This window comes from Gopherus flavomarginatus, chromosome 7, assembly GCF_025201925.1.
Source record: "Gopherus flavomarginatus isolate rGopFla2 chromosome 7, rGopFla2.mat.asm, whole genome shotgun sequence".
NCBI lineage: Eukaryota > Metazoa > Chordata > Testudines > Testudinidae > Gopherus > Gopherus flavomarginatus.
The window spans coordinates 3,972,516-3,998,251 of NC_066623.1; the positions used below are offsets into that span (position 1 = coordinate 3,972,516).

The 25,736-nt window shown below is 42.4% G+C and overlaps 1 protein-coding gene across 7 annotated transcripts in view; it reads right to left on the reverse strand.

Annotated features, from left to right (window-relative positions):
* SGCD (sarcoglycan delta) overlaps window positions 1–25,736 on the reverse strand; it is a 665,508-nt gene that overhangs the window by 344,582 nt on the left and 295,190 nt on the right. The window contains exon 1 of one of the 7 annotated variants that reach the window (XM_050961322.1): window positions 19,459–19,531. The exons of the other annotated variants lie outside the window; for them this stretch is intronic. The gene's annotated coding sequence lies outside the window, so the exon portion shown is untranslated. Of the gene's footprint in view, window positions 1–19,458; window positions 19,532–25,736 lie in introns of those variants that run through there. 7 annotated transcript variants of the gene reach the window in all.

The window sequence follows — 25,736 nt, forward strand, 5'->3', positions numbered from 1 at the left end:
TGTACCAAAACCTAGTGTGACATAAGGTTGAAGAAACAGGAAAGTCACATAGGGGCTTACTCCCTTCATCTTCCTATCAGTTTATATAAGATTTATGGGATGCATAGGTCTTGTGTTGTCCTTTGATAAATTTCACGCAGAAAGAAAGAACACAGAGCACCCAGAAAGCGTCTGTTCCACAAACTTATTTCTAGAGTTTAAGAAAAAGACTCTCAACAAAAGCAATTAATGAGCGTGCAGAACTCTTAGGAGGAAATATGAACCGCCTCGCTCTGTTGAACTGGCTAGTTAATAGCAGTAGTGCAATGAGTTGCAAAACTTGCAGCAACACCACTTATTTTTGTTCTAAATAAAAGAAAAAATAGAGAAATGGAAATTAAAAGCTATTCACTTCGGATTTCAGAGCAGCATCCATTTTGAAGCACTGTTGTTAAAACTGAGGCATAGCAGGCCTACTTTTTGTTAGTCTAGTTGGTAAAAAGTGGGTAAAGATTCATGAATTGTTACAACAATCTGTTGTAGAAAAATATTTAAGAAAAGAACAGGAGCTGCTAACAGGGAGTTTTGCAAGGGAGTTCTCCAGGTGAAGGAGGAGCACATACAGCATCTGTGGGGACCGTGTGCTGTAGCTGGCAGTTGGAGGTGGAGCTACTAGGAAGGTTTGACAGCTAGAAGCCTCTGGTAATTGGCTGAGCCTTAACCAGTGGGCGGGGCATTCACTCAGGCCAGGGCTTTATAAAGCTGCGCACAAGCGACCAGGGAGCTTAGCGAACACGAGCTGCTAACAGGGAGTTTTGCAAGGGAGTTTGGAAGGGGAGTAGGAAGGGAGGAGGGGTCCCTTGTCGGTCTCATCTGTGACCCATTGGTCCCTTGAACCCATAACCTGAGCCACATCGAAAACCTTTCTGTTTACAGCAAAGAGGGGCGGACAGAGAGCTGTAGACGGGAATTTGAGAGTTTGACAGAGGGAGGCTTACAATGGTGAGGAGGACCCGCAACACCTGTGCCAGCACTGCTTCTGTCTCCTCCACCTGCGCCTCTAGCCAGACAGAGCACCAAAGCATGGATGCTTTTACCCAGATTCTGGTGTGGGCTTGCAAAGACTGTAATTTGCAATTTCCACTTACTGATATCCAGGCTGGGGGTGGCATCCAATGTGAAAGGTGCCTACTGGTGGAATCTCTCAGGCAGCAGGTGGGAGAGCTACAGGAGGAGGTGGCCAGGCTGAGGAACATCCATGTCCATGAGCAATTCCTGGACAGTATCCATGTGGAGACAGCTGATGGTGCTGTCCCAGTTGACAGGACTACTGACACTCCAGTGGAAGAAGAGATGCCTCAGGGTGTACCTGACACACCAGTGGAGGAGGCGGCTCAGGGTAGACACAGCCAGCTGGTTACTTCTAGCAGCGGGCAGTGCTCCATCGCTGCTGCGAACCCTCCTGTTGTGGTAAAAAATACAGGAGAGAAGAAATCACCCCCAACAGTTAAGGGGGTGAAGCCTCGTACCCCTAAGGCTGGGAGGTCTGCTGCCACCACTGATAAGAAACGTAGGGTAGTGGTGGTTGGAGACTCTCTGCTGAGGGGGACGGAGACACCCATCTGTCGCCCTGACCGTTCATCCCGGGAGGTATGCTGCCTGCCAGGGGCCCGTATCCGAGATGTTACAGAGGCTTTGTCGAGGATTATCCGGTCTTCTGACTACTATCCCATGCTACTCATCCATGTGGGCACAAATGATACTGCGAGGTGTGACGCTGAGCAGATCAAGAGTGACTACAGGGCTCTGGGAGTACGGGTTAAGGAGTTTGGAGCGCAGGTGGTATTCTCTTCGATTCTTCCTGTTGAAGGTAGGGGTCCGGGCAGAGACAGATGCATCGTGGAGGTGAATGCCTGGCTGCGAAGATGGTGTCGCCAGGAGGGCTTTGGTTTCCTCGACCACGGGATGCTACTTGAGGAAGGACTGCTAGGAACAGATGGCGTTCACCTTTCGAAGAGGGGAAAGGCCTTATTTGCGCACAGACTGGCTAACCTGGTAAGGAGGGCTTTAAACTAGGTTCGACGGGGACAGGTGAGCAAAGCCCACAGGTAAGTGGGGAACAAGACCTGGGAGATGAGTTGGAAACAGGAGGGAGCACGGGCTATAATGGCAGAGAGGAAGGAGGGTCAGGGCAAAGCTGGGAGGCAAAATCAAACCAGTATCTTAGATGCCTTTATACAAATGCGAGAAGTATGGGTAATAAGCAGGAAGAACTGGAAGTGCTAATAAATAAATACAACTATGACATTATTGGCATTACTGAAACTTGGTGGGATAATACACACGACTGGAATGTTGGTGTGGATGGGTATAGTTTGCTCAGGAAGGATAGACAGGGGAAAAAGGGAGGAGGTGTTGCCTTATATATTAAAAATGTACACACTTGGACTGAGGTGGAGATGGATATAGGAGACGGAAGGCTGGAGAGTCTCTGGGTTAGGCTAAAAGGGGTAAAAAACACAGGTGATGTCATGCTGGGAGTCTACTACAGGCCACCTAATCAGGCGGAAGAGGTGGATGAGGCTTTTTTCAAACAACTAACAAAATCATCCAAAGCCCAAGATTTGGTGGTGATGGGGGACTTCAACTATCCAGATATATGTTGGGAAAATAACACCGCGGGGCACAGACTAGCCAATAAGTTCCTGGACTGCATTGCAGACAACTTTTTATTTCAGAAAGTTGAAAAAGCTACTAGGGGGGAAGCTGTTCTAGACTTGATCTTAACAAATAGGGAGGAACTTGTTGAGAATTTGAAAGTAGAAGGAAGCTTGGGTGAAAGTGATCATGAAATCATAGAATTTGCAATTCTAAGGAAGGGTAGAAGGGAGTACAGCAGAATAGAGACAATGGATTTCAGGAAGGCGGATTTTGGTAAGCTCAGAGAGCTGATAGGCAAGGTCCCATGGGAATTAAGACTGAGGGGAAAAACAACTGAGGAAAGTTGGCAGTTTTTCAAAGGGACGCTATTAAGGGCCCAAAAGCAAGTTATTCCGATGGTTAGGAAAGATAGAAAATGTGGCAAAAGACCACCTTGGCTTACCCTTGAGATCTTGCGTGACCTACAAAATAAAAAGGCGTCATATAAAAAATGGAAACTAGGTCAGATCACGAAGGATGAATATAGGCAAATAACACAGGAATGCAGAGGCAAGATTAGAAAAGCAAAGGCACAAAATGAACTCAAACTAGCTATGGGAATAAAGGGAAACAAGAAGACTTTTTATCAATACATTAGAAGCAAGAGGAAGACTAAGGACAGGGTAGGCCCACTGCTCAATGAGGAGGGGGTAACAGTAACGGGAGACTTGGAAATGGCAGAGATGCTTAATGACTTCTTTGTTTCGGTCTTCACTGAGAAGTCTGAAGGAATGTCTAGTATAGTGAATGCTTACGGGAAGAGGGTAGGTTTAGAAGAGAAAATAAGGAAAGAGCAAGTAAAAAATCACTTAGAAAAGTTAGATGCCTGCAAGTCACCAGGGCCTGATGGAATGCATCCTAGAATACTCAAGGAGTTAATAGAAGAGGTATCTGAGCCTCTAGCTATTATCTTTGGGAAATCATGGGAGACGGGGGAGATTCCAGAAGACTGGAAGGGGGCAAATATAGTGCCCATCTATAAAAAGGGAAATAAAAACAACCCAGGAAACTACAGACCAGTTAGTTTAACTTCTGTGCCAGGGAAGATAATGGAGCAGGTAATCAAAGAAAACATCTGCAAACACTTGGAAGGTGGTAAGGTGATAGGGAATAGCCCGCATGGATTTGTAAAGAACAAATCGTGTCAAACTAATCTGATAACATTCTTTGATAGGATAACGAGCCTTGTGGATAAGGGAGAAGCGGTGGATGTGATATATCTAGACTTCAGTAAGGCATTTGATACAGTCTCACATGATATTCTTATAGATAAGCTAGGAAAGTACAATTTAGATGGGGCTACTATAAGGTGGGTGCATAACTGGCTGGATAACCGTACTCAGAGAGTAGTTGTTAATGGCTCCCAATCCTGCTGGAAAGGTATAACAAGTGGGGTTCCGCAGGGCTCTGTTTTGGGACCGGTTCTGTTCAATATCTTCATCAACGATTTAGATGTTGGCATAGAAAGTACGCTTATTAAGTTTGCGGACGATACCAAACTGGGAGGGATTGCAACTGCTTTGGAGGACAGGGTCAAAATTCAAAATGATCTGGACAAGTTGGAGAAATGGTCTGAGGTAAACAGGATGAAGTTCAATAAAGATAAATGCAAAGTGCTCCACTTAGGAAGGAACAATCAGTTTCACACATACAGAATGGGAAGAGACTGTCTAGGAAGGAGTATGGCAGAAAGAGATCTAGGGGTCATAGTGGACCACAAGCTTAATATGAGTCAACAGTGTGATACTGTTGCAAAAAAAGCAAACGTGATTCTGGGATGCATTAACAGGTGTGTTGTAAACAAGACACGAGAAGTCATTCTTCCGCTTTACTCTGCGCTGGTTAGGCCTCAACTGGAGTATTGTGTCCAGTTCTGGGCACCGCATTTCAAGAAAGATGTGGAGAAATTGGAGAGGGTCCAGAGAAGAGCAACAAGAATGATTAAAGGTCTTGAGAACATGACCTATGAAGGAAGGCTGAAGGAATTGGGTTTGTTTAGTTTGGAAAAGAGAAGACTGAGAGGGGACATGATAGCAGTTTTCAGGTATCTAAAAGGGTGTCATCAGGAGGAGGGAGAAAACTTGTTCACCTTAGCCTCCAATGATAGAACAAGAAGCAATGGGCTTAAACTGCAGCAAGGGAGATTTAGGTTGGACATTAGGAAAAAGTTCCTAACTGTCAGGGTAGTTAAACACTGGAATAGATTGCCTAGGGAAGTTGTGGAATCTCCATCTCTGGAGATATTTAAGAGTAGGTTAGATAAATGTCTATCAGGGATGGTTTAGACAGTATTTGGTCCTGCCATGAGGGCAGGGGACTGGACTCGATGACCTCTCGAGGTCCCTTCCAGTCCTAGAGTCTATGAGTCTATGAGTCTATAAGATATGAGGAGATAGAATGATTGAATTGATTTAAACAGAAAGCATCTACTAATTCCACTCAAGGATTGCGTTCAAATCATACCTAGTGATCAAGAGGAATAGAGGATGAGAAATCAATGAACCAAAATTGGTGTAAAGAATTAGGCCAAATAGATGGACAGAATAATGAGAGGACAGATTATTTCACCCATTGCCCTTCTGGGAGCCTGAAAAAAAAAATCCTCAGGGGGAGGAAAAAAATTTTTTTTGCCATCATCGCAACTGTAGCAGAAGAATTGTTGCCCTGGCACCTGATCACTGATATTCCAGTGGGAACACTTGACCATGGTCTCTGCACTAGCGAGTACCCCAGTATTATACATTGGAGGTCCTAATTGGTCTTCCTCTCTCTCTCATGTGCTCCCTTCTGCATCCATCCTTCTTCTTCCTGTCCTCTCTCTCAGCTTTTCTCCTAATCCTGAAATCAACTGCACAGCAACGCAACGGCACAATGAGGTGAGACAGCCCATCAAGCTTTGCTCAGCCCGAGAAGGAGCAACGAAGGACACATACCTCACAAATCAGCCAAACAATATCCCTGACTGGGGAGATTAGCCAGGGTCTAGAGCAAAAGCTGTTGGTCAACCTGTTAACCCAAAGCATCTGTCCGTGACTGACCAGCCACCCTGTATCCTGATAACAACAACAACGGCTGTATTTCTCCCATCTTTACTGTCCTCTCTCTTCCCTCCCTTCTGTGTCTGACTCTTCTGTCTAAAGCAAAAAAAAGTGACAATCATTCTCAACTCAGAATCAAATAACAAAACTAAGACTTTTCACCACCACCCAGAGGGGCTTTTTAACTAAATAAAAAAAACAATATTCACTGTATTCAAAAAGGGATTTTAAAATATTTTAATTAAGTTTGCTTTGCATAATCACTCAAGCTAGTTTTTTTTCCCTCCCTTTTGTGTATTTCAAGCAATTTTCAACCTTTGGTGTGAATTTTATAGTGTGTTTGCCATGGTACTAAGCAGGCTACGGTCTCTGAACCTTGTTTAAAACTATTTAACATTGGACAGTAACAAAGTAATGTTAACACCTTTAACTCTTTGGGATTATTCACTCCATCTAAATTAATACAACAGTATGTTATGTCCAGACATATTATCTAAAACACTGAAGCAAGCTATGAAAGCACATTCACTTTCTTATTCGTGGGATTTGATCTCACCACACTACAGCATTCCTAACTTTGTTAGAAAGCTCTTAGTGAAAGGGGCATTGGCTAACACAGTCCTTACGCAGATTGAAAAATGAGATCAATCCCAGTTCCATTAAAAGAAGAGGGATGTAGGAAACAGGAAATATTTCCATGCCAAGATCCTAAGAGGACCCTTTGCAAATGTTTCAGATGTTTTCACATAGTAAAGAGAGTTGAATGCACCTTTTAACATTTTACTTTATATGAATACGGTGTAGTGCAAATAAAATGATAATATGAATGGATTACCAGAATAGTACACCACTACCTTGATATAACCCCACTCGATATAACATGAATTTGGATATAATGTGGTAAAGCAGTGCTCCAGGGGGGCAGGGCTGCACACTCCGGAAGATCAAAGCAAGTTCAATATAATACGGTTTCACCTATAACGCAGTAAGATTTTTTAGCTCCCAAGGACAGCGTTATATCAAGGCAGAGGTGTACTGTAAAAACCACTACCTACCTGTCCCATCTTGGCATGCAGAAAAATCAACTCTCCAAAAGTTAGTTGTTTAAAAGGGCTATTTTATTTATAAAACAAAATTTACAGAGTAAGAGACAGAGCTATGCTGATCTGGCCTTTGGTGACTCAGAATGAATGAAAGAAATGACAGTTAAAAAGGAAAAAACTTTACTGATTTGAATGATTTAAACAAAAATATATTACAAAGTATCTTTTCCCATGGGAATGTAAAGGCTAAAGGAATCTTTATTTGGTTCTATTCTCTCTTTTCATCCATGTAGGTATTATATATGCTGTTTCCAAGACACTGATTTGTTCACTGATCTCATGTACGTCACTCAGGGATGAATCCGGTCAATGTAGCCAAAATCAAGGGGTCTGGGCTACAGTAAGATCCCTGATAACATTATAAGGCACCGTCACTGCATAAGAAATTTCACTGGAGTTGGTCAATATTTTTCAGCTGAAGACTGCTTTTTTGGTTTTCTTTTTAAATTGGAAAATGGGCTTTCCTCTAAAATGAAAAATTTTGCAAATAACCTGACTTTTCCAGACTGCATCCTTTTCATGACATTTTTCAGTGAAATTATTATTAAAATGTCAAAATTGTTACTTTTTTTTTATTCACCAAAACCCAGGTTTTAAATGAATCATTTTTTTCTATAAATGTTTAGATAATGATTTTGAGTCTTCCTGACTAGTGATTTAAATCACGATTTAAATCAAATCCGCTCTGCTTGTGATAGTGGTGGCACATGTGCAGTTCCATTAGCCAGATACCCCATTGCCCTCTTAATACACTATTCATCACACTTTAAAGGGGCCCGTCCAACTTATTTATAGCACCTAGCTTAGATAACAGCTGCCTCCACGATTCATACTCAGCTAGTGAAATTAGGCTGCCAGATACTGATCTTTGGATGGAATGATAAAGATAATCAGCCTCAGTCTTCACAGAAGATGAAAGAAAGAAAACCCTGAGAGGAAGGCACACAATAATAAACACTGTCAGTTGTTGCAGTGTAATAGAATTTGGAGACACCTTCACAAAAAAACAACAGCATGCAACTAATCTGTCCCGGACACACTACTGCCTGAGGATACTATAAGAAGGAAAGAGAGAAACTCAAATGTGAATGAGGTATTTTGCTAGAACTTCCCAGTACAACTTGCTGTTTAGGGCAAGACATGCATGCCTGGTATTTACAGAAGAGTCTGAGGCATAACATTGAGAGAAATTATTCACACTAAGATTGTTCATGTGAAAACGTTACATCCTCTGTAGTGCTGCAAAGGTCACCGACATCTGCAACGAGCTAGTCTATAAAACAGTCTTTAAGCCTCGGATTTTTTTTATTGAAATTGAAAGACTGGGCTACATTTTCAGAAGTATAATCTGGTTTTATGCTTGTATTTTAGTGCCTGTTGCTCAGATGCTGGTGCAATTCAGAGGTACAAAGATTCCGATTTCCATTCATCAACAATGAAGCTGAACTCCATCTTGCTGAAAATATATCCACTTCGTCGTTTGTGTTCCTTCTGCATGCTTAACTTCATCTCTTTTAAGTACCTATATGGCCATCGTCACCAGAACATCTAAGCGCCTAGCAATCTTTAATTGATTTACCCTCACCACATCACCACTGTGAGGTAGGGCAGTGCTAACTCCACTGTACAGTTGGAGAACTGTAGACAGAGAGTCACTTAAACCTCATGCCTCGGACATTGTGACCTTGGACAAAAAGTCCGTGGCAGAGCAGGGGATTGTACCTAGTTTTCCCAAATCCTCGGCTCGCGCCCTGACTCTCTATAACTTCAGAGGACTTAATCCCAGTGATGTCACCAGGATTACACAAATTAGTAAAGTGCATGTGCGTAAATCACTGCAGGGTTGAACCTAATTTTGCAAATCTCTCACAAAACTATTTTTCAATGGCAGCTTCAATCAGCTGCTTTAAGGATAAGTCACACATTCTCAAAGGAGTTTCATCTCCTCTTTCTATCAGAGACTTGCCAGGACGGTGTGGAGTTTTGTGAGAACAGAGATTAAGGGTGTGAGCCAAAACCCACTGAATGAACAAGAGGCTTTCCATTGATTTCAATGGGTTTCAATGGGATTTTCAATGGTTCTCGGTAAATGAGATCTACCATCACTTCTGTGGTGTTATCTACAAAGCAGCCTGCAGAGCCATCCCATGCAGTGGCCGCCCAGTCTACATCCCCTGTCTCGACGAAGAGAGCGCAGCCTTACTCAAGCAGTATGAGGCCTTTGGTGACCCAGATGCCGCTGACCATTTGATCGACTCTTCGGAAACGGGTCGCTGAGCCAGATGGGACGAGACGACCGAGAGGATGAGCTTTACCCACTCCAGCTACAAATGCTGGAGTCAGCGCCAACGCCTTGGAGCAGCGCAGCAGCTACCTACACTCTGCCAACCCTCAGTGACACCCAACCAGGTAGCCGGACACCTACCTAAAGTGGCCAGAGCACCTTTGGAGAAACACGTGCGAAGACAAGTGAGCAATGAATGGCGTATGTTGAAACGTGTACACCAGATCAGAAGCTGCCCAGAACCATTCACTGTAACAGAGCTGGGCAGCATGAAGTGTGGAACAGCTGTAGGTTATGACAACATATCTCCAGAATTCCTGAAAAACCTTGCCCCTCCCCTCCCCCCATGCTCAGCTTTGGCTTGTGAAATTCTTCACCAGGGTCATCAGTGAAGGGAGGCTACCAAAAATATGGGGCACCGCAAAAGTCATTGACCTCCTAAAGCCCTGAAAGGACCCAAGTCGAGCATCAAGCTATCATCCCATATCATTATTGTCGGTGTCCTTCAAGACACTGGAGCACTTGGTCCTACAGTGCATATTACCCAATGTGGAGAGAATTTTGAGCCCTGACCAAGCCGGCTTTTGCCAAGGCTGTAGCACATGTGATCAAGTACTCGCGCTGACCACATTTGAGAAATTTGACAACAGGCACTGTTTTCATCGATCTAACGGCGGCGTACAATACGGTATGGCACACTGGCCTGCTCGTGAAAGTATCACGGGTCCTGCTACCCTGGGTCACAAGTGTCATTGAACTGTTCCTCCATGACAGGCAGTTCAGACTCCATATGGGGAGAAGACGAGTGCTTGGAGACGACAGAGCAATGGGTTACCCCAGAGCTCTGTGCTGTCTCCAACCCTGTTCAACCTTTACATCAATGACCTGCCAACAATGGAGTCATGAAAGCTCATTTACACAGATTATATCTGTTGTGGTACCCAGGCTCGCACCTTTCCAGAGCTTGATGCCACCTTAAACCGGGACATGATAAAATTAGCTGACTTGGTGCCTCCAGCCAAGCGTCATGAAAACAGTCTCCAGTTTGTTCCATCTTCATCAGGCCAGCACAAACCGAGAACTGAATGTTTATCTGTATGGTCAGAAGGTAAAGCAAGAAGTAGAACCAGACCATCTAGGTGTGACCTTAGACTGAGTTACCATGCCCACCTGAAGAAGACAGCAGCTAAAGTTAAGACGTGCAACAATCTTCTTCGCAAACTGGCAGGTTCATCATGCTCGTGCTCCAACTTTGCGGATGTCGCTCTTGCCACCTCGTGTTTGGTGGCGGAGCACTGTGCACCAGTTTGGAGTCAATCATAACACACCAAACTGGATACAAAGTTACATGCTCCCCCTGCGTATCATCTCCAGCACCTTGCATTCGATACCACTCCCATGGCTCCCAGTTCTGAGCAATATTGCTCCTCTTCCTATCAGAGGAGAGGTTGCCACTGGTACATTACTGGAGAACGTACGCGCCAACTCAAGCCTGCTGCTGCGCAATGACCTTTTTAAACCACCAGCTGCACGTTTGCCATCTCATCGCCCATTATGGTCTCATCCACCACACCAGGATGTTAGGGCAGAAATGCTCTGGTGAGAGGAATGGATCCGTTATAATCCCCAACCAGTCCCTCGTCGCCAACCCCACAGTTTGCCTGCCTGGCTTTGACCTGCCCCATCACCAATGGTCCCTGTTGAAAAGGTTCCAGACCGGGCAAGGTTTTTGTGCAGCCAACCGGTATCGCTGGGGCCTTTGTGACAGCCCTTTGTGCAGCTGTGGTGCAACACAAACGACGACGCACATTGTTGATGAATGCCTGCTGACTAGGTTCAGCGGTGGCCTAGAAGAATTGCATCACACCACTGCAGAGGTCATTGCTTGGCTAGACGACTATACACATGCTAAGTAAAATAAATAAATGGGTCCTGGATCAGGTTTTATAAGAAGAGGTAGAGATACTCTGAGGGTGTGTCTACGCAGCAATTAAAAATCCGCAGGGCTCGAGCTGCAGGGTTGTTTAATTGAAAAGTAGATGTCTGGACTCCAGCGGCAGCCCAAGTTCTGGGACTCTCCCACCTCACTGGGCCCTAGAGCCCGGGCTGCAGCCTGAGCCCAGATGTCTACACGGCAGTTAAACAGGCCCATAACCCAAGCCCAAGTGAGCTGGCACGAGCCAGCTGTGGGTATCTAGTTGCTGTGTAGACATAACCTCAGAGGGAACCTCCCCAGACAGGGAGACACAAGTCCTTCTATTTGTTTTCAATAATCGCTTTTTGCTCCAGAAACAGATAATTTAATATCAGCTCCACTGTCAAATTTGCAGAGCAATTATCCTTATACTGATTACTCTGTAATCTGGCCAACTTTACCCACAAACAAGCAACATTTTCTTTATTCAAAGATAAGGAGGGGAGGTGAAACATTTTTGACAAGTTTTTTCCCTGAAATTTGGAATTTGGCTGAACAGCTGCTTTTTGACCTAATCAGCTGCCAGGAGCTATGTATATTCTTCTGTCAAGAATAATCTATCTTTTATCTTAATTTATTCAGCATCTTTTCAGAAGAGCCATGTATTATCCAAAGACACCAAACAATGCAATCTGCACACACATCTTTAAACATCTGGGAGTATAATTTGCAAACCAGCCTTTGCAAACAGCAGACACTAGAGATTCCACCAGCCACTACTTGCCACAGGAATGGGATCAGGCTCAGTATTAGCAGCACTAAATAGCCACGGATTTTTTTGAAAATTCTATGACTAACTAAAGCTGTGTTATGTATTGTACAATAAAAATAAGCCAGATCTTCAGCTGATGTAAACTGGCCTCAGCAGACATAAATGCAAGGAATTGAGATAGGCTAGTTTACACCAGCTGAGGATTTGGTTATTTCAGGCTCAGCTGTAACTTACCCGCAAGCCCTGGCACATGACAGTGGACCATTATGCTGCCACAGGAGCAGAACAAGAACCAGATGGTGACTCTGAGGGTACGTCTACACTGCAAAAATAGCCCCACAGTAGTGAGTCTCAGAGCCCAGGTCAACTGACTCGGTCTTATGCTGTGGGGCTAAAAATAGGCACTGGGACTTGAGCTCTGAGACCCACTCCCCTCACCAAGCTGCAGAGTCTGGGCTCCCGCCCAAGCCCGAACGTCTATACTGCTATTGTTAGCCCCATAGCACAAGCCCTGGGGGCCCAAGCCAGTTGACTCAGACTCGGAGACTCACTGCCGCAGGTCTTTCTGTGCAGTGCAGATGGACCCTTAAGAATCACCATCTGCTCCTTTGTGCCTGTCTTGCTTGGGGCAGGAGGGGGTGAATCATCTATGTCAACCTTACATCTGGTGCATGTTACTTCCCCTAATGCGCCAGTTCAGCGGTGCTGGATGGTGCACTGGAAAGGACAGATACGGAGTGCCACTCACTGCCTCCCACAGGTGCAGGAAGGGGGCGTTTCAGTTCAATGGAGGCTGCTCTTCCCAGCGCCAGCATGGTTACTCGTGAAGTAAGGGTGCGCAAAACTGAGCCGTTGCAGCGCGCTGGATAAGGTGTATGCCTCAGCATTAGTTTCTCTCAAATACTGACACAATGTTAACCATATGTGCGGGCCCTAGGGATTCTTGGATAGCAGGGGCTATGTAAATGCAGAGTAATTATTATTCTAATTCATCATCTACGAGCTGGCTGCTTTAGAAGACTTATAAAAATAGAAGTAAACATTTCTGCACATAAGCACTAGAAAACAACAGGGGTCCCTGGTTTCCATCCCCCCGGTGAGTGTGGGGAAGCGGCTCGGCAGATCACTGATGGAGTTGAGGGAAATGGGGGGAGGGGGGATGGTCCCTTCTCCCTACCCTAGAGGAAGTGTTTCACGGGTGCTCTGCTGAGCTCAGGCACTGTCTCTGGGAAGGGAGAGGTGGTTTGCTGGTTTCTGCAGACCTTCCCCAGGTCATACCTGAAAGTAACCTATGCTGTTTCCCACTTCTGTGCAGTGCAATGACTGCGAGAGGAAGGATCTGAAGATAGGGACAGGTGTGGATTTCTGTGGCACCACAATTCCTACAAGACCCTCACTGACCTGGGGCTGCAATTAAACAAGGTGGGGGCAAACCAGGCAGCAGAGCAGAGGCAGGGAGCTGCTGCCCGTTAGCTTCAATCTATCCCTAAAATCCACAGGAGTAAGCGGTGAAACTCTTAGCTGCTTCCTCAGCGGACAAACCCTTCCCTCCGGAAGGGCACAACAGACTGAGTTAGAAATCAGAGATTTCCCACTCCCCTGTGTGGGTTATTTCACAGATCTGGGACAGTATTTATGCATGTTTAAAGAGCTACTGTGTCATTTACTAGAGGTTTGGCATGAATGTGCTACTCTTTATAGACTACTTGACTATATAACTAATCCACTTTTACTAACCGAGTGAATACATAGTTTAGTAAAAATATTGTTATTGAAGAGGCTTTTTTTTTTAAATCAAACAGTGTCACCATTATTAGCCTTCAGATGAATACTGTTGCAGCACTCTTTGAAAAGAAGATTTGCAATCTATTCAGAGTCTTTAGAGACTATCATGTTAATTTGGCTGCCACACATTCACCCTCAGGGCTGAATTCAACTAAAAAAATATAGACATTCTGCACTGCATAAAGCTGCAGAAGTAGATACCTTTTAGGAATCCCTGGTGGAGAACCAGAATTTTATTTTATGGGGCTTTTTTTGTTACTATAATGAACCTTAAATCAGTGTGCTCACAGATTCTTATAGTGGTTTCAGTATACGCAGCTAAATGTTAAAGTTCAGTGTGTCTGTCTAAATTCACACATTTGAGAGAGCCTAACACCAGGTTTGCTCAGGTCACGTCTACATGTTGAATTACTGTGCACCAAGCCAAAGCATGACTCTATAACACACCAGCCTGCTATGGAGTCACATCCCATGTGGACCTTGCTACAGCACAGTGACACTCCACTGAACTCCGCTGAACTGTAGCAGCATCCACACAGATGCATCAGTGCAGCAAACCAGTGCGCTGTTGATTCATACTCTGTGCTGCTGGACAGTAAGTCGCCATGTAGGTGAGTCCTCGTGTACATCGGGAATTTGGATGCACAAGCAAGAAGAATGTAAGCGTGAGCATTGTGCATGTCAACGCATATATCGGCCGTATCTATCATAACTCAGGAGTCCCTTTGCTCCCAGTTCCATGCTTTATCCACTGCTTTGTACTATACTAATCTTCTGGGGGTCACACCAATTGCTCAGAAGCGGTCTCACTTCACCTGCAAGCATCACCACTAACTGGTCCACCCAAAATCAGGGGACCTGTGCCATGAGATTCCCAGATCCTAAAGGCTATCCCTGGCAGTGACAGACGGTGGGACTGCTGATCTTCAGGAAAGATCAAGGACACAAATTCAGCCCCCGAGCAGTTGGTTTCTGCAGGTTTACTTTGACATGGCTATCAGAAACATATTACCATTTTTAAATGAATGCTAGTGTTCCTAGTGTGATACAGCATGGCCAGAGGGCAGCAGGAGAGGGTTAGAAGGGAGCCTTATTCCCTGTAAGGGGAAGAAAGTTTGCTATAGATTAATTAGAGCACCTGAAGCCAGTCACATGATAAAAACCCCTGCTTCAATCAGACAGTGTGGGAGTTGGAGCAGAGAACAGTTTGAAGGAGTTGGAGCAGAGAGGAATTGGTGCTGGAGCAGAGAACAGTTTGAAGGGAAGCAGAGGACAGTTTGGAGAAGTGCTGGGGTGAGCTAAGAAGTCCAAGACCCTAGGTAAAGGGGCACTTGGCTTGTACAGAGGGAGGGCAGGAAGCCCCCCACAAGCTGAAGGGCAGGAAAGGGAAGTAGCCCAGGGGAAGGAAGTGTCAGTTCAAGTGGTTTACCACTATCCTCAGGGCCCCTGGGCTGGGACCTGGAGTAGAGGGCGGGCCCAGGTCCCTTTCTCTCCTCTCCCCTCCTCTAGGATACAAGTGGGGCAGTTAACATTCCACTGCAGGGGCAAGAAATGATGCCCTGAACCCTCCCCAAAGAAGAGAAAGCGCGAGACCCATCAAAATAGTGCCGGCAATTTGCCACACTAGGTTCCCCAAATGGGGGGTCTTGCAGGCGTGAACTAGGCAGGTCCTGAAGATTGAAAATTGCGCTCTCTCTCTCTCTGTGTATATACACAATATTCACAGACTAACATTTAAACTACCAAGTGAATGCTACAAAAGTTTTATGGTGTATTTGTGAGCTATCTTACCGTACCATTCAGCTGCATCCCGCTAGCTATAACCTTGGACTCCGAAGGGCCTTGAATGCTGTACAGAATGGCAGGCTGTTTATTCACTACGCTCAGGGATTATTTGTGACCTGGTGCGATCTTTTGTGGAGAATACTGAGTGATTTGCAACTTGCCTGGTCTCCTGGTTAGATGGAGTTCTGTGTTCCGGTTTACTGCCGCTCTTCTGCCCAGTGTCCTAGTGAAAATTAATCAATTGCACACATGGGGCAGATGCATCTATAATTCTCTGTCACATTTCCTCAGTAGATTAACCATTTGGGTTATTCCAGTTTTCTGATCTGCTCTTTAGTCTGATGCAGACTCTAAGGAACTTTGCCTCTGCCTTTTACTCTGCCCAAAGGGTAGATAAAAAGCAATGATTTTTTTCAAAAATAAATAAAACCAGATTTTTTTATTTACATCTCTTTTTTTAAAAAATTAATACAAATACAGGCGGTTTTGAGTTTGTTTGGGTTTTTCACAATAAGCCTAATTAAAATTTAAATTGAAAACCTACATTAATGACAAACTTATTATACCCTATTAAAATCATTTAAATTAAAATACAAAAAATAATATTAAGCACTATATGTTTGTTGCCAAGTTTTAAAGAAAGTCAAACCACCAGTGACTGGTGGAAGTCGCTGGCGTATGCACCTCGAACTCGAGTTGGCTGAAGTGCTAAACCAGCTTTTGACAGCAAGTTGCCTCACCTGCAGGTACAGAGAGAATATTTTCTTTATTTCAATTTATTCAGCTTGTTCAGTTCAATGAGTACTTCATTCAAAGCTAAGAAATGGATTGTGAGTTGAAAAAAATAGGAAAGCTTGTTTTCCTCCTCCAATCTATAAATAAAGACTAGATGTGAGAATATGAGATCTACTAATTCTAAAACTCTAAAGGACATGGTGACCATAAACTATCAGTTCAATCCACTAACTACAGAAAATACTTCCTTTGTTTAATAAAACAGTTAATTTTAAAAGCAAAACATCTTTTGATATGTTTTTTGATAAAAGTTTATTTCTTATGTATTGAGCACATTTAGTTTTATTTACTAAAAACAAAACAAATGCTGTTTTTGTTCTTTACTGAATTTCCATCCAAACAGAGCTGACTCAAAGCACAGGCAAAAAATAATCATGCAGTAAATAAAAAAATCCATCATTCATTCTTTTCTAGCATAATAAAAAGATAAAAATTAAGAATCTGAATGTAAATTAAACTATATAATTGCTTAAACAAATGTGTATAGCTATAGTGCATCTTCCTGGTCAGCAAAAAGCAGCACCAAATTTATTGCAAAGGTTATATTTAATTGCAAATAATCATGCTTTAATGGTTACCAACCAATGAGAGTCAGCCTCTCTAAAGAGTACGAATGCAAAACAAGATTAAATTAAATTATTTAAACTTGCCTGCTTGCTGATTTAAATCATGATTAAAATTGGTGATTTAAGTTTATTTGATTTAAATCAATCATTCTGTCTGCTCTACTTTTTTCCCTTAGCATCAACACCACTAGTCTAATGTATTACTTCTGTGGTGCTAATGCTAATTGGTTATTTCTCTCTTTGAATTCTAATTGGTTAAAGAAATGAAAAAAAGAAGCAAACAGGAGAGGAATTTTGGAGTTCATTGGAAAAATATGGGACTGAAAAAGAAAAGAAAATAGAAGGCCTTTATAGAGAAAAGCACTCAACAACGTGCTTAACTTTAAGTCTGTAAATAGACTCACCAAAGTAAATGTTCATAAAAACAAAAGGTAATCGTGACGTTTTTCAGATTCCTCTATTTTTCAACAATTTCCTAATTTATAAACCATCTCTCATAGTAACCTTATTTGGGGATGTAACCATTATTTGACAATAAAAACCTAGCTACATGAAGTTTCATCAGTTCAGATAAGTGCAAAGCAAAGGCTAAAAAGTCCTTCATATTTGTTCCGATGCTTCTGAGCTACTCAGACACCTAGCCATTCTAGATATCCCAATCCCCCGGTCAGCTTCCCACTGCCACGTGGACGAGAATGACAAATTATGAAGTCACAGATCAAGGGCTGCCTTAGAACAGGGTCATGTAAACATATATCAGAAAACATTCTCCAGGCTTGCTATGAAAATAAATGCCAAAAAGCACAAATTCCTGATCATGCTACTATACTGCTACTCCCCAGTGACAAGTAAAAAGAGCAGCGGGAATCTGTTTTCTGGTGCAATATCAGAGATAATGTTGTATGGCCTGTTACATGAGTTGGCCCTTTAAAATACAGTGGGTTTTTTTCCGTATTGTAATGTGCAAAACAATTGCATGAGTCACAGGCGTAATGAAATGATATGGAAACTCAAGGTCAAATTGTGCCTTGATTCACACCCCTGTGCAAACCTAACAGATCAGTGAGAAGTTGCCAACCTTTCTGTCCAGTTTTGCATTTTTATTTTAGGTTATTTTTCCAAGGAAAGGGCTAGAAACAGATTCTGATTTCAATAAGAGATGTCCTCTGACCTGACATAGCTAGCTATGTCCCTCAAAGGTCTGTCAGGGCAGAATTTGGCTCATAGCATTTTGATTCTCTTCTAGTGGCAGTTCTAATGGTAACTTTTCTTCTCATAGGAAAGGTTCACTAACCAGAATGCTTAAACGGAAGTTGGTGATGGTAGACCAGTGGCTCTCTAACTTTTTTACTGGTGACCCCTTTCACATAGCAAGCCTCTTGAGTGCGAGCCCCTCCTTATAAATTAAAACCACTTTTAAATATATTTAACACCATTATAAATGCTGGAGGCAAAGCGGGGCTTGGGGTGGAGGTTGACACCTTGCAACCCCCTGAAGGGTCCTGACCCCTAGTTTGAAAATGCCTGTGGTAGAGTGAACTTTTAGAGATACATAATGTATACACATACTGCACAAGCCCGCCCATTTCATCTCCGCTCTCCTGGGACAGAGAGAGAGAGTAAGTTAACAGAGCATACATGCTAATCATTGCCCTAATCATTTTGCTTGTACATGGTAACCAACTCCCCTTTCCTTCTCGTGTTTTTATGTTTAGCTTGTAAACCCATTCCATGCAAGAGTTGCCTCTTATCATGCATTTTTACAGAGTCTAGTACAAAGATGCCCTGATCCTGAGTGGGGCTTTGGGGTTTTTCTACAAACAACAAATAGTAATATTAAGTGAAAAATAAAGCATAATAGACTGAAAAACCTCAAGATCTCCATTAGCCCCCCCAAAAAAATAGATTTACAAACAATATGCCACACAATAGGAATGAAGGATTAGAAGCAAGTTGCCCAAACTTCTTGATGCTTCAGTGTATGGGTTTAAACTCACCAGAACGCACTTCCTGTGTAAGTGCGCTGTATGGAAAGTTTGAGAGGCATGGCTCAGAGAATGTTATCAGGGTCAGTTGCCAAGTGCCATGGAAACAGTGCACAATCTAGCAGTTCCCCAAGTAAGAAAGAAAAAAAATATCAAACCTGATTAGATACCTTGCTTGGAGTGAAAGCAAATATCAACATGAATGCTCTTCTTCTGGTCAATCTTTAGTATTTTCCACGATAAGAACAGAATTTCTCGACTAGAAGTAGAGTTGAGCTAATGGTCTCAAACTTTTGGACAGTTTATTACACTACTTAGCACAATAAACTAAAGAAAGGAACTGTACTGACTGAGACAGGTCTATGACTGGACTCCATTTTTTGTTCATGCTCTAATGTTTTAGTTAATCAATCGTTATACAGTCAGGATTTTTTTTGTGCCGGTAGGTAGGTCACTGGAAGATCAGTGATGCTAATTTGTCACTGTTCTCATACAATTGTCTCCTTATTAAAAAGTCAGGAACCACACTGCTATTTCAAAATACATATCACCTGAGGCAACACAAGTGCTGAGGACTTATAATGACCTTATTGTGTTGAAAGTAAAGTCGTCCTACTCATTTGTATTACAGATGCCAGTGTGTATCCCTTGTTGCATCAAATACCAGAGTTCTGGCTCCAGAGACAATTTTTTTTTTTAATACATAACAGGAAGAAGAGAGGAAACAACATTTTGGAAGGTCTATTTATACCTGATTTTGTTCTGACTTCAGGAAATTAATTCCATGAATTTTAATATGAAAATACTATTCAAATGCTTTTTTTAAAAGAAAATTCTATATTTCACATGGAGAACATGGAAATTACAATTCAAAGGCATGTGTCAATTTGGAAGGAGGCAAAAAAGAAAAGAAAGGATTGCTCTCTGCTTTGAAGGGTCCAGGCCCAGGGAAGCATAGAGAAAGTAACTATACAGTTGCTTCTTTCCAATAATTAAAAAAAAAAAAAAAAGAAAATGAAAATGTGATTGTTGTATCTAATTTTATGCATCTTTTTCAGCATGTTCTGCTGAATCACAGTCAAATACCAATTTGATGCTTCACACACTTTTTCTTGGGATACATTTTATTTTAGCCCATAAAAAAAGTTAAAAAACCAACCCCAGCATACAAGCATCTGAATTAAAAACACTTGGGCCCCAGTTCAGCTAAGCATTTAAGAATGTGCTTAAGTCCACCTGTATTCGCTTAAGCACATGCTTAAACGGAGATAGATTTCTGAATCGGGAATTCAAAGAAGAGAGATTGCTGGCCACCCTTAAAAAATTCCACTGCAAAAAGACTAACAGTGCTGAGATACCACCCCCTTCCATTTGTTCTAACATTCCAGTTGAAATGAAAAGTTGACCTAGTCTTCTCTGTGCCTAGATCCTTTAGATGGAAGAGAGATGGGATAAATTCATGAGCTGGCCTGTGGTAGTGAAGACAAACCAGTTGTTTAACCAATACTCAGGTCTACCACCGAAATTAGCACAGCTGAGCTCAACATGAGTAGTACTGAAAACCAAATGGCTGATTCTGTTCTCACTTTTACTCAGGTGAATCCAGAGTAACTCTTCTGAAGTCAATGGAATCACACTGGTCTCTAACTGAAGTGAGATCAGAACCAGGGTCCAATATTAAATAATAATGAATACCTAGCTAGATTACACAGTCCAGAACCAGCCATTCTGTGTGTGCTACACCCTTTAGTTAACCAGTGGGATACAGAGAGTAGGAACACTTGGCCAGCCATTTTAGTTTGGATGAACATGAAACCTTTATTGTAAGAAGTTTATGCAACAGTTTGAGACAAACAGCAGCATGTAAAAAGGCCTGAAAAGGTAAACATCTTTCTTTCCCACAAGCTGGAGATATTTCAGTTTTAAAATGCTTTAAAAAATAGTAATGATATGTAATGGGAAGCAGTGTAAACTCCCTTTAAACTTCCTGGACAACTGGTGGGAAACATCCGAATGAACTCTGCTCTGTTTCCCCTTTGGTATACAATGTAATCTCTGAAATATCAAAGTCACCTCCTGTTCTCCACAGTGTGTGGTATAACACCTTAGAAATTACATTCTCCTTCAGAAGCCACTGCTGTTACTTGTACTTTACATGCAGTGTGATCGCTAAGACTGAATTAACATCAGCATGATACATCTTGTTCTCTGCTGTATACAGTAAATATTATAATCCCTGGGATTTAACTGTCAATCAAAGAGAGACACTTCTTATTCCCTACAGAACATACTGTATTATTCAGTGCAATTTCCAGCCCGGAAACCCTGGTCGACAATATATCAGCCAGTTCCTCTTCCTGTTCCTTTGTTTCTTATAAAACAATACAAATCTCTCGAGCTCAGAGATTCCTCTATCTTTCCCTTAACTGCAGCAAAACTCTCTCTCAGAGTAGTCAGCTTGTGCTAGAGTGAAGGGCACTAACAAAATGTTTTCACCGCCGATATAAAGTATTTACCCACAGCCTCTCCTGCCTCACCAGACCCTTTATCCGTTAATCTTCTGCTGTTTTCTTGGAGGGCGTAGGTAGAGCGGAGGAGACAGCCATTCCTTCCCAAGATTTCTCCAGAAGACAGCAAGATGGCCCCTGTCTTCCAAGAGTGGCCAGTGCCAGATGTTTCAGAGGGAACGAACAGAACAGAGCAATTATCTTGTGATTCTTCCCCTGTCATCCAGTCCTGGCTCCTGGCATTAGAGATTTAGAGACACCCAGAGCATGGGACTGCATCTCTGACCTTCCTGGCTGATAGCTATTGATGGACCTGTCCTCCATGAACTTATCTAATTCTTCTTTGAAAGCAGTTATATTTTTGGTCTGCACAATATCCCCTGGCAATGAGTTCGATGGGTTGACGGTGTGTTGTGTGAAGAAGTACTTCCTTATGTTTGTTTTAAACGTGCTGTCTATTAACTTCCTTGGGTGACCTCTGGTTCTTGTGTTATGTAAAGGGATAAATAAATTTCCCCTGTCACTTCCTCCACACAATTCCTGATTTTATAGACCTCTATCATACCCCTCTTAGTCACCTCTTTTCTAAGATGGACCATCCTAGTCTTTGTAATCTCTTCTCAGAGGGAAGCTGTTCCATATCCCTAATCAATTTTGTGGCCCTCCTTTGTACTTTTTCCAATTCTAATGGATCTTTTTTTGAGATGGAGCAATCAGCACTGCACGCAGCATTAAAAGTGTGGGCATGCCATGGATTTATATAGTTGCATTATTAATCTCTTTCCTCATGGGTCCTAACATTGTTTTTTTGACTGCCACTGCACATTGAACGATGTTTTCAGAGAACTATCCATAATGGCTCCAAGATCTCTTTGTTGAGTGGTAACAGCTCATTTAGACCCAAAGGCACAGAGGGTAGGTAGGCACTCATCTCCCTTTTGTGCCTTTGAAAATCTTCCCCTAAAGACATTGGAGATATACAGCAAATCAACTTCTTGTTTGGATTTCTTTTAAATTTAACCTTAACTCTGAATTTCTTGGGTTTCTAAATATTTGGTTTGATAATCCCTGTAATGTTTTTGTACCCTGAAATTATATACGCTCAACTTTACATCCAGCTTAACACAGAGTTCTGTCTGGGAATCACAGATAATACACACATCAAATACACAGTCTCCAAGGGCTGAATGCTTCCCATTTCAGTATAACTATAGAAAATACAGGGAAACAGGATCCCAGAGCTGCTCTGCCGATGCAGGGCAGCATGACTCAGGACATATGCACAAGGATAAACCTTACATCTCCAATATTCTAGCACTAGCTGGTGCCCACATCATGCAAACCCTTGACCACCATCCCAAGTCAATGGTGGAATGAACGGGCAATGCGGCAGAGAGATTGTGGAATCACTAATAATCATAGCACCACTTCCAATTTTGCACCTTGAGCAATCTCTGCTCCCTTTTTGATTTCTGTTTATCCCCTTATTTCCCACTGCTGCAGAGTTCACTGAGTTTTCTCATCAGCCCAAAACATTCAGTGGAAGGAGTCAAGTTTATTTTGTTCAATGTGTTTTTGCTAGATAAGCATTTGGGGCCTGTTATTTGTCTTGCAAAAGTCCTGTTTCTTCTTGATATAGGCTGGTAGCAGGAAAGTCGATTTCTGTAGCATTCTACTTAATTTTGAGTCTTGATTCTAGTTAAGAACTGTCCGGTCTTAATATGCATGCAGTTACACTTCTGTCAAATGTATTTATATTTGAATATTATAGTTCTTTGATGAGAGCAATTTTTTTACCTTTTTTTTTTTTTGCACAAGAATTGGAATGTATTACATTGCTGTAAGGTGCATACTAAATCCCCAGAATGCAGAAGCATTGCACTGTCACTTTTTTTAAGGCAAGAGGGAGAGTAAAACTACAAAATGACCTCTGTATTTGAAATGCACAGTCATGCCCGGAGTCTAGGTCCTTTGTATATATTTAGGATTCTTATCCAGGTACAAACAGATCAGAGGTAGTGATGGAATTGGCATTACTTGCCAAAGGTCACACAGATCAGGCTCCCTTAAGGAAGGAACTTAAGTCTGCCAATGGTAAGGCAAGTAGAGATCAGCAGGTAGAAATCGATCTATCGGGGATCGATTTATCGAGTCTCGTCTAGATGCAGATAAATCAATCCCCAAATGCGATCCCTGTTGACTCCGGAACTTCAGCTCAGGAGAGGCGGAAGTGGAGTCGACGGGGGAGCGGCAGCAGTCAACTCCCGCCATCCTCACAGCCAGGTAAGTTGACATAAGATATATTGACTTCAGCTACCCTCCCCCTCCCACCCTCCCCGCCCAGTGTAGACCAGGGCCCAAATGGGAAGCTTGTAGCAAAAAAGGTACCAGACTTCTTTCCCTTATTCCAATACCTTCGGCCTATGTCCAAACCAATTAACCACGTGCACTAGGTGGACCAATTTAAATCACTGATTTTAACGATGATGTAAAACAGCAAGCTGGAAACTTTGATTTAAATAATTGAATATTGTTTTGCATTTGTACTTTTTAGTTATTTTCCTAAGGAAACGTTGATTGTCATTGGTTGGTAACCATTAAAATGTTGATTTTCAGCTAATTATATTTGGTGTTTCTTTTTGCTAACCAGGAAGATCTATACACATTTATTTAAGAAATAATGTAGTTTAACTTTTTATTAGATTTATATTTGCTCGCGATTTGAATCAAGCTCTATTTAAATGGAAATTCAAACTCAATTAAAATGCACAAAACAAGCATTTTTTAATTAAATAAAACTAAGTGTGCTGGATATATATAAAGGTTTATCAAAACATGTTTTATGTTTAAAACTAATTGATTTATTAAACAAAGAAAGAAAAGATAGGGAACTGAACTGATTGTTTCTGGTCACCAAGATTTTAGAACTAGTAGATCTCATGTTCTTACATCTAGTTTTTTTTTTATAGATTGGAAGAGGAAAACAAGCTTTCCTATTTTTTCAACTCCCAATTCGTTTCTTAGCTGTGAATGAAGTACTCACTTAATTGAACAAGCTCAAACTGAAATGAAGAAAACACTCTCTCAGCATCTGCAGAAAAGGCTACTGATGTCAAAAACTGGTTTAACACTTCAATAAATTCTGGTTCCAGGTGCTTAGACAGTGCCTTCCACCAGTCCCTGGTGCTATGACTTCCTTTAAATCTTGACTGCAAACGTGTACTGTTTCATATTAATTTTGTTTTAAATTTAAGTGATCTTAATAAATTTAGGCCTCAGCACAGGTGGTCGATTTTAAAATTTATTTTTAAATAGGCTTTATTTTTAAAAAAAAAACCTGTATTTAATTTACATTTAAGAATAATCCTATTTAAATTGACAACTCTGATTCTTTTTATTTATTTTTTTAAATCATTATTTTAAATCCATCTTGCAAGTGCCTCCCACATGTTATGGAAGGTTACAAAAGGCTCTATTGGTCTTAAAGAGAGTTTTTAACTCCTGGCAAAGGCACACAGAGCTCCTCAGAGGTTACGTCTACACAGAGATAAGAAACCCATGGCTGGACTGGGACCGGGCTTGCAGGACTTGTGCTCTGGGGCTGAAAAATCACTGTGTAGGTGTTTGGGCTAAGGCTAGAGCCTGAGCTCTGGGGCTCTGCGAGGATAGCGAGTCCCGGGCTCCAGCCCGAATCTAAATGCCTACAGAGCAATTTTTAGCCCTGTGAGCTAGAGTCAGCCAACCCAAGCGAGCCGCAGCCATGCTGCGGGTCTTTTATCCCTGTGTAGATGTATCCTCACCACTGAACAGGTTCACCATTTTTAAAGCTACTGTGAACAGTTCTGAGCAAATCTTAGGCACTGGATGCAGATACAATCTATTTTACATAGCTCACAAGATCAGAAGAGTACTCGTACTGGCCACTTGGGTCATATATAACAAATCATGATGCACCAGCAAGCCTGTTTTCTACTTACTGTGAAGCTAACTCTAGTCCCCAGAACTTCACCACATCAGACTACTAGTTTGTTACTAGCAGAGCATATGTGCACACTTAAATACAAGACCCCATGCACTCTGCAGCAAGCTTGACTTAATTCTGCAGCAAAGGGCCTGGATTCTATGATGCACTAGTGTAGCAGAGTGGAAATGTCATGCAAGGCTTGGATAAATTTAAAAATGGAAGGATTTTAAAGGCTTGATCAAAAGCCCGCTAAAACCAGTGGGAGATTTTTCAATTGCTTTCAGTGGGCTTTGGTGGACGCCCTTGCAGAACATGAAAATGAACAGTAAAATCAATACTGTCAATTGATCCCTGTGTTATCTAATGGGATATTTGCAGTAAAAGACGGTTACTCACCTTTGTAACTGTTGTTCTTCGAGGTGTGTTGCTCATATCCATTCCAGTTAGGTGCGCGCGCGCAGCGTGCACATTCATTGGAAGACTTTTTACCCTAGAAACACTCGGTGGGTCGGCTGGGCGCCCTCTGGAGTGGCGCCCCTATGGCACCGGATATATACC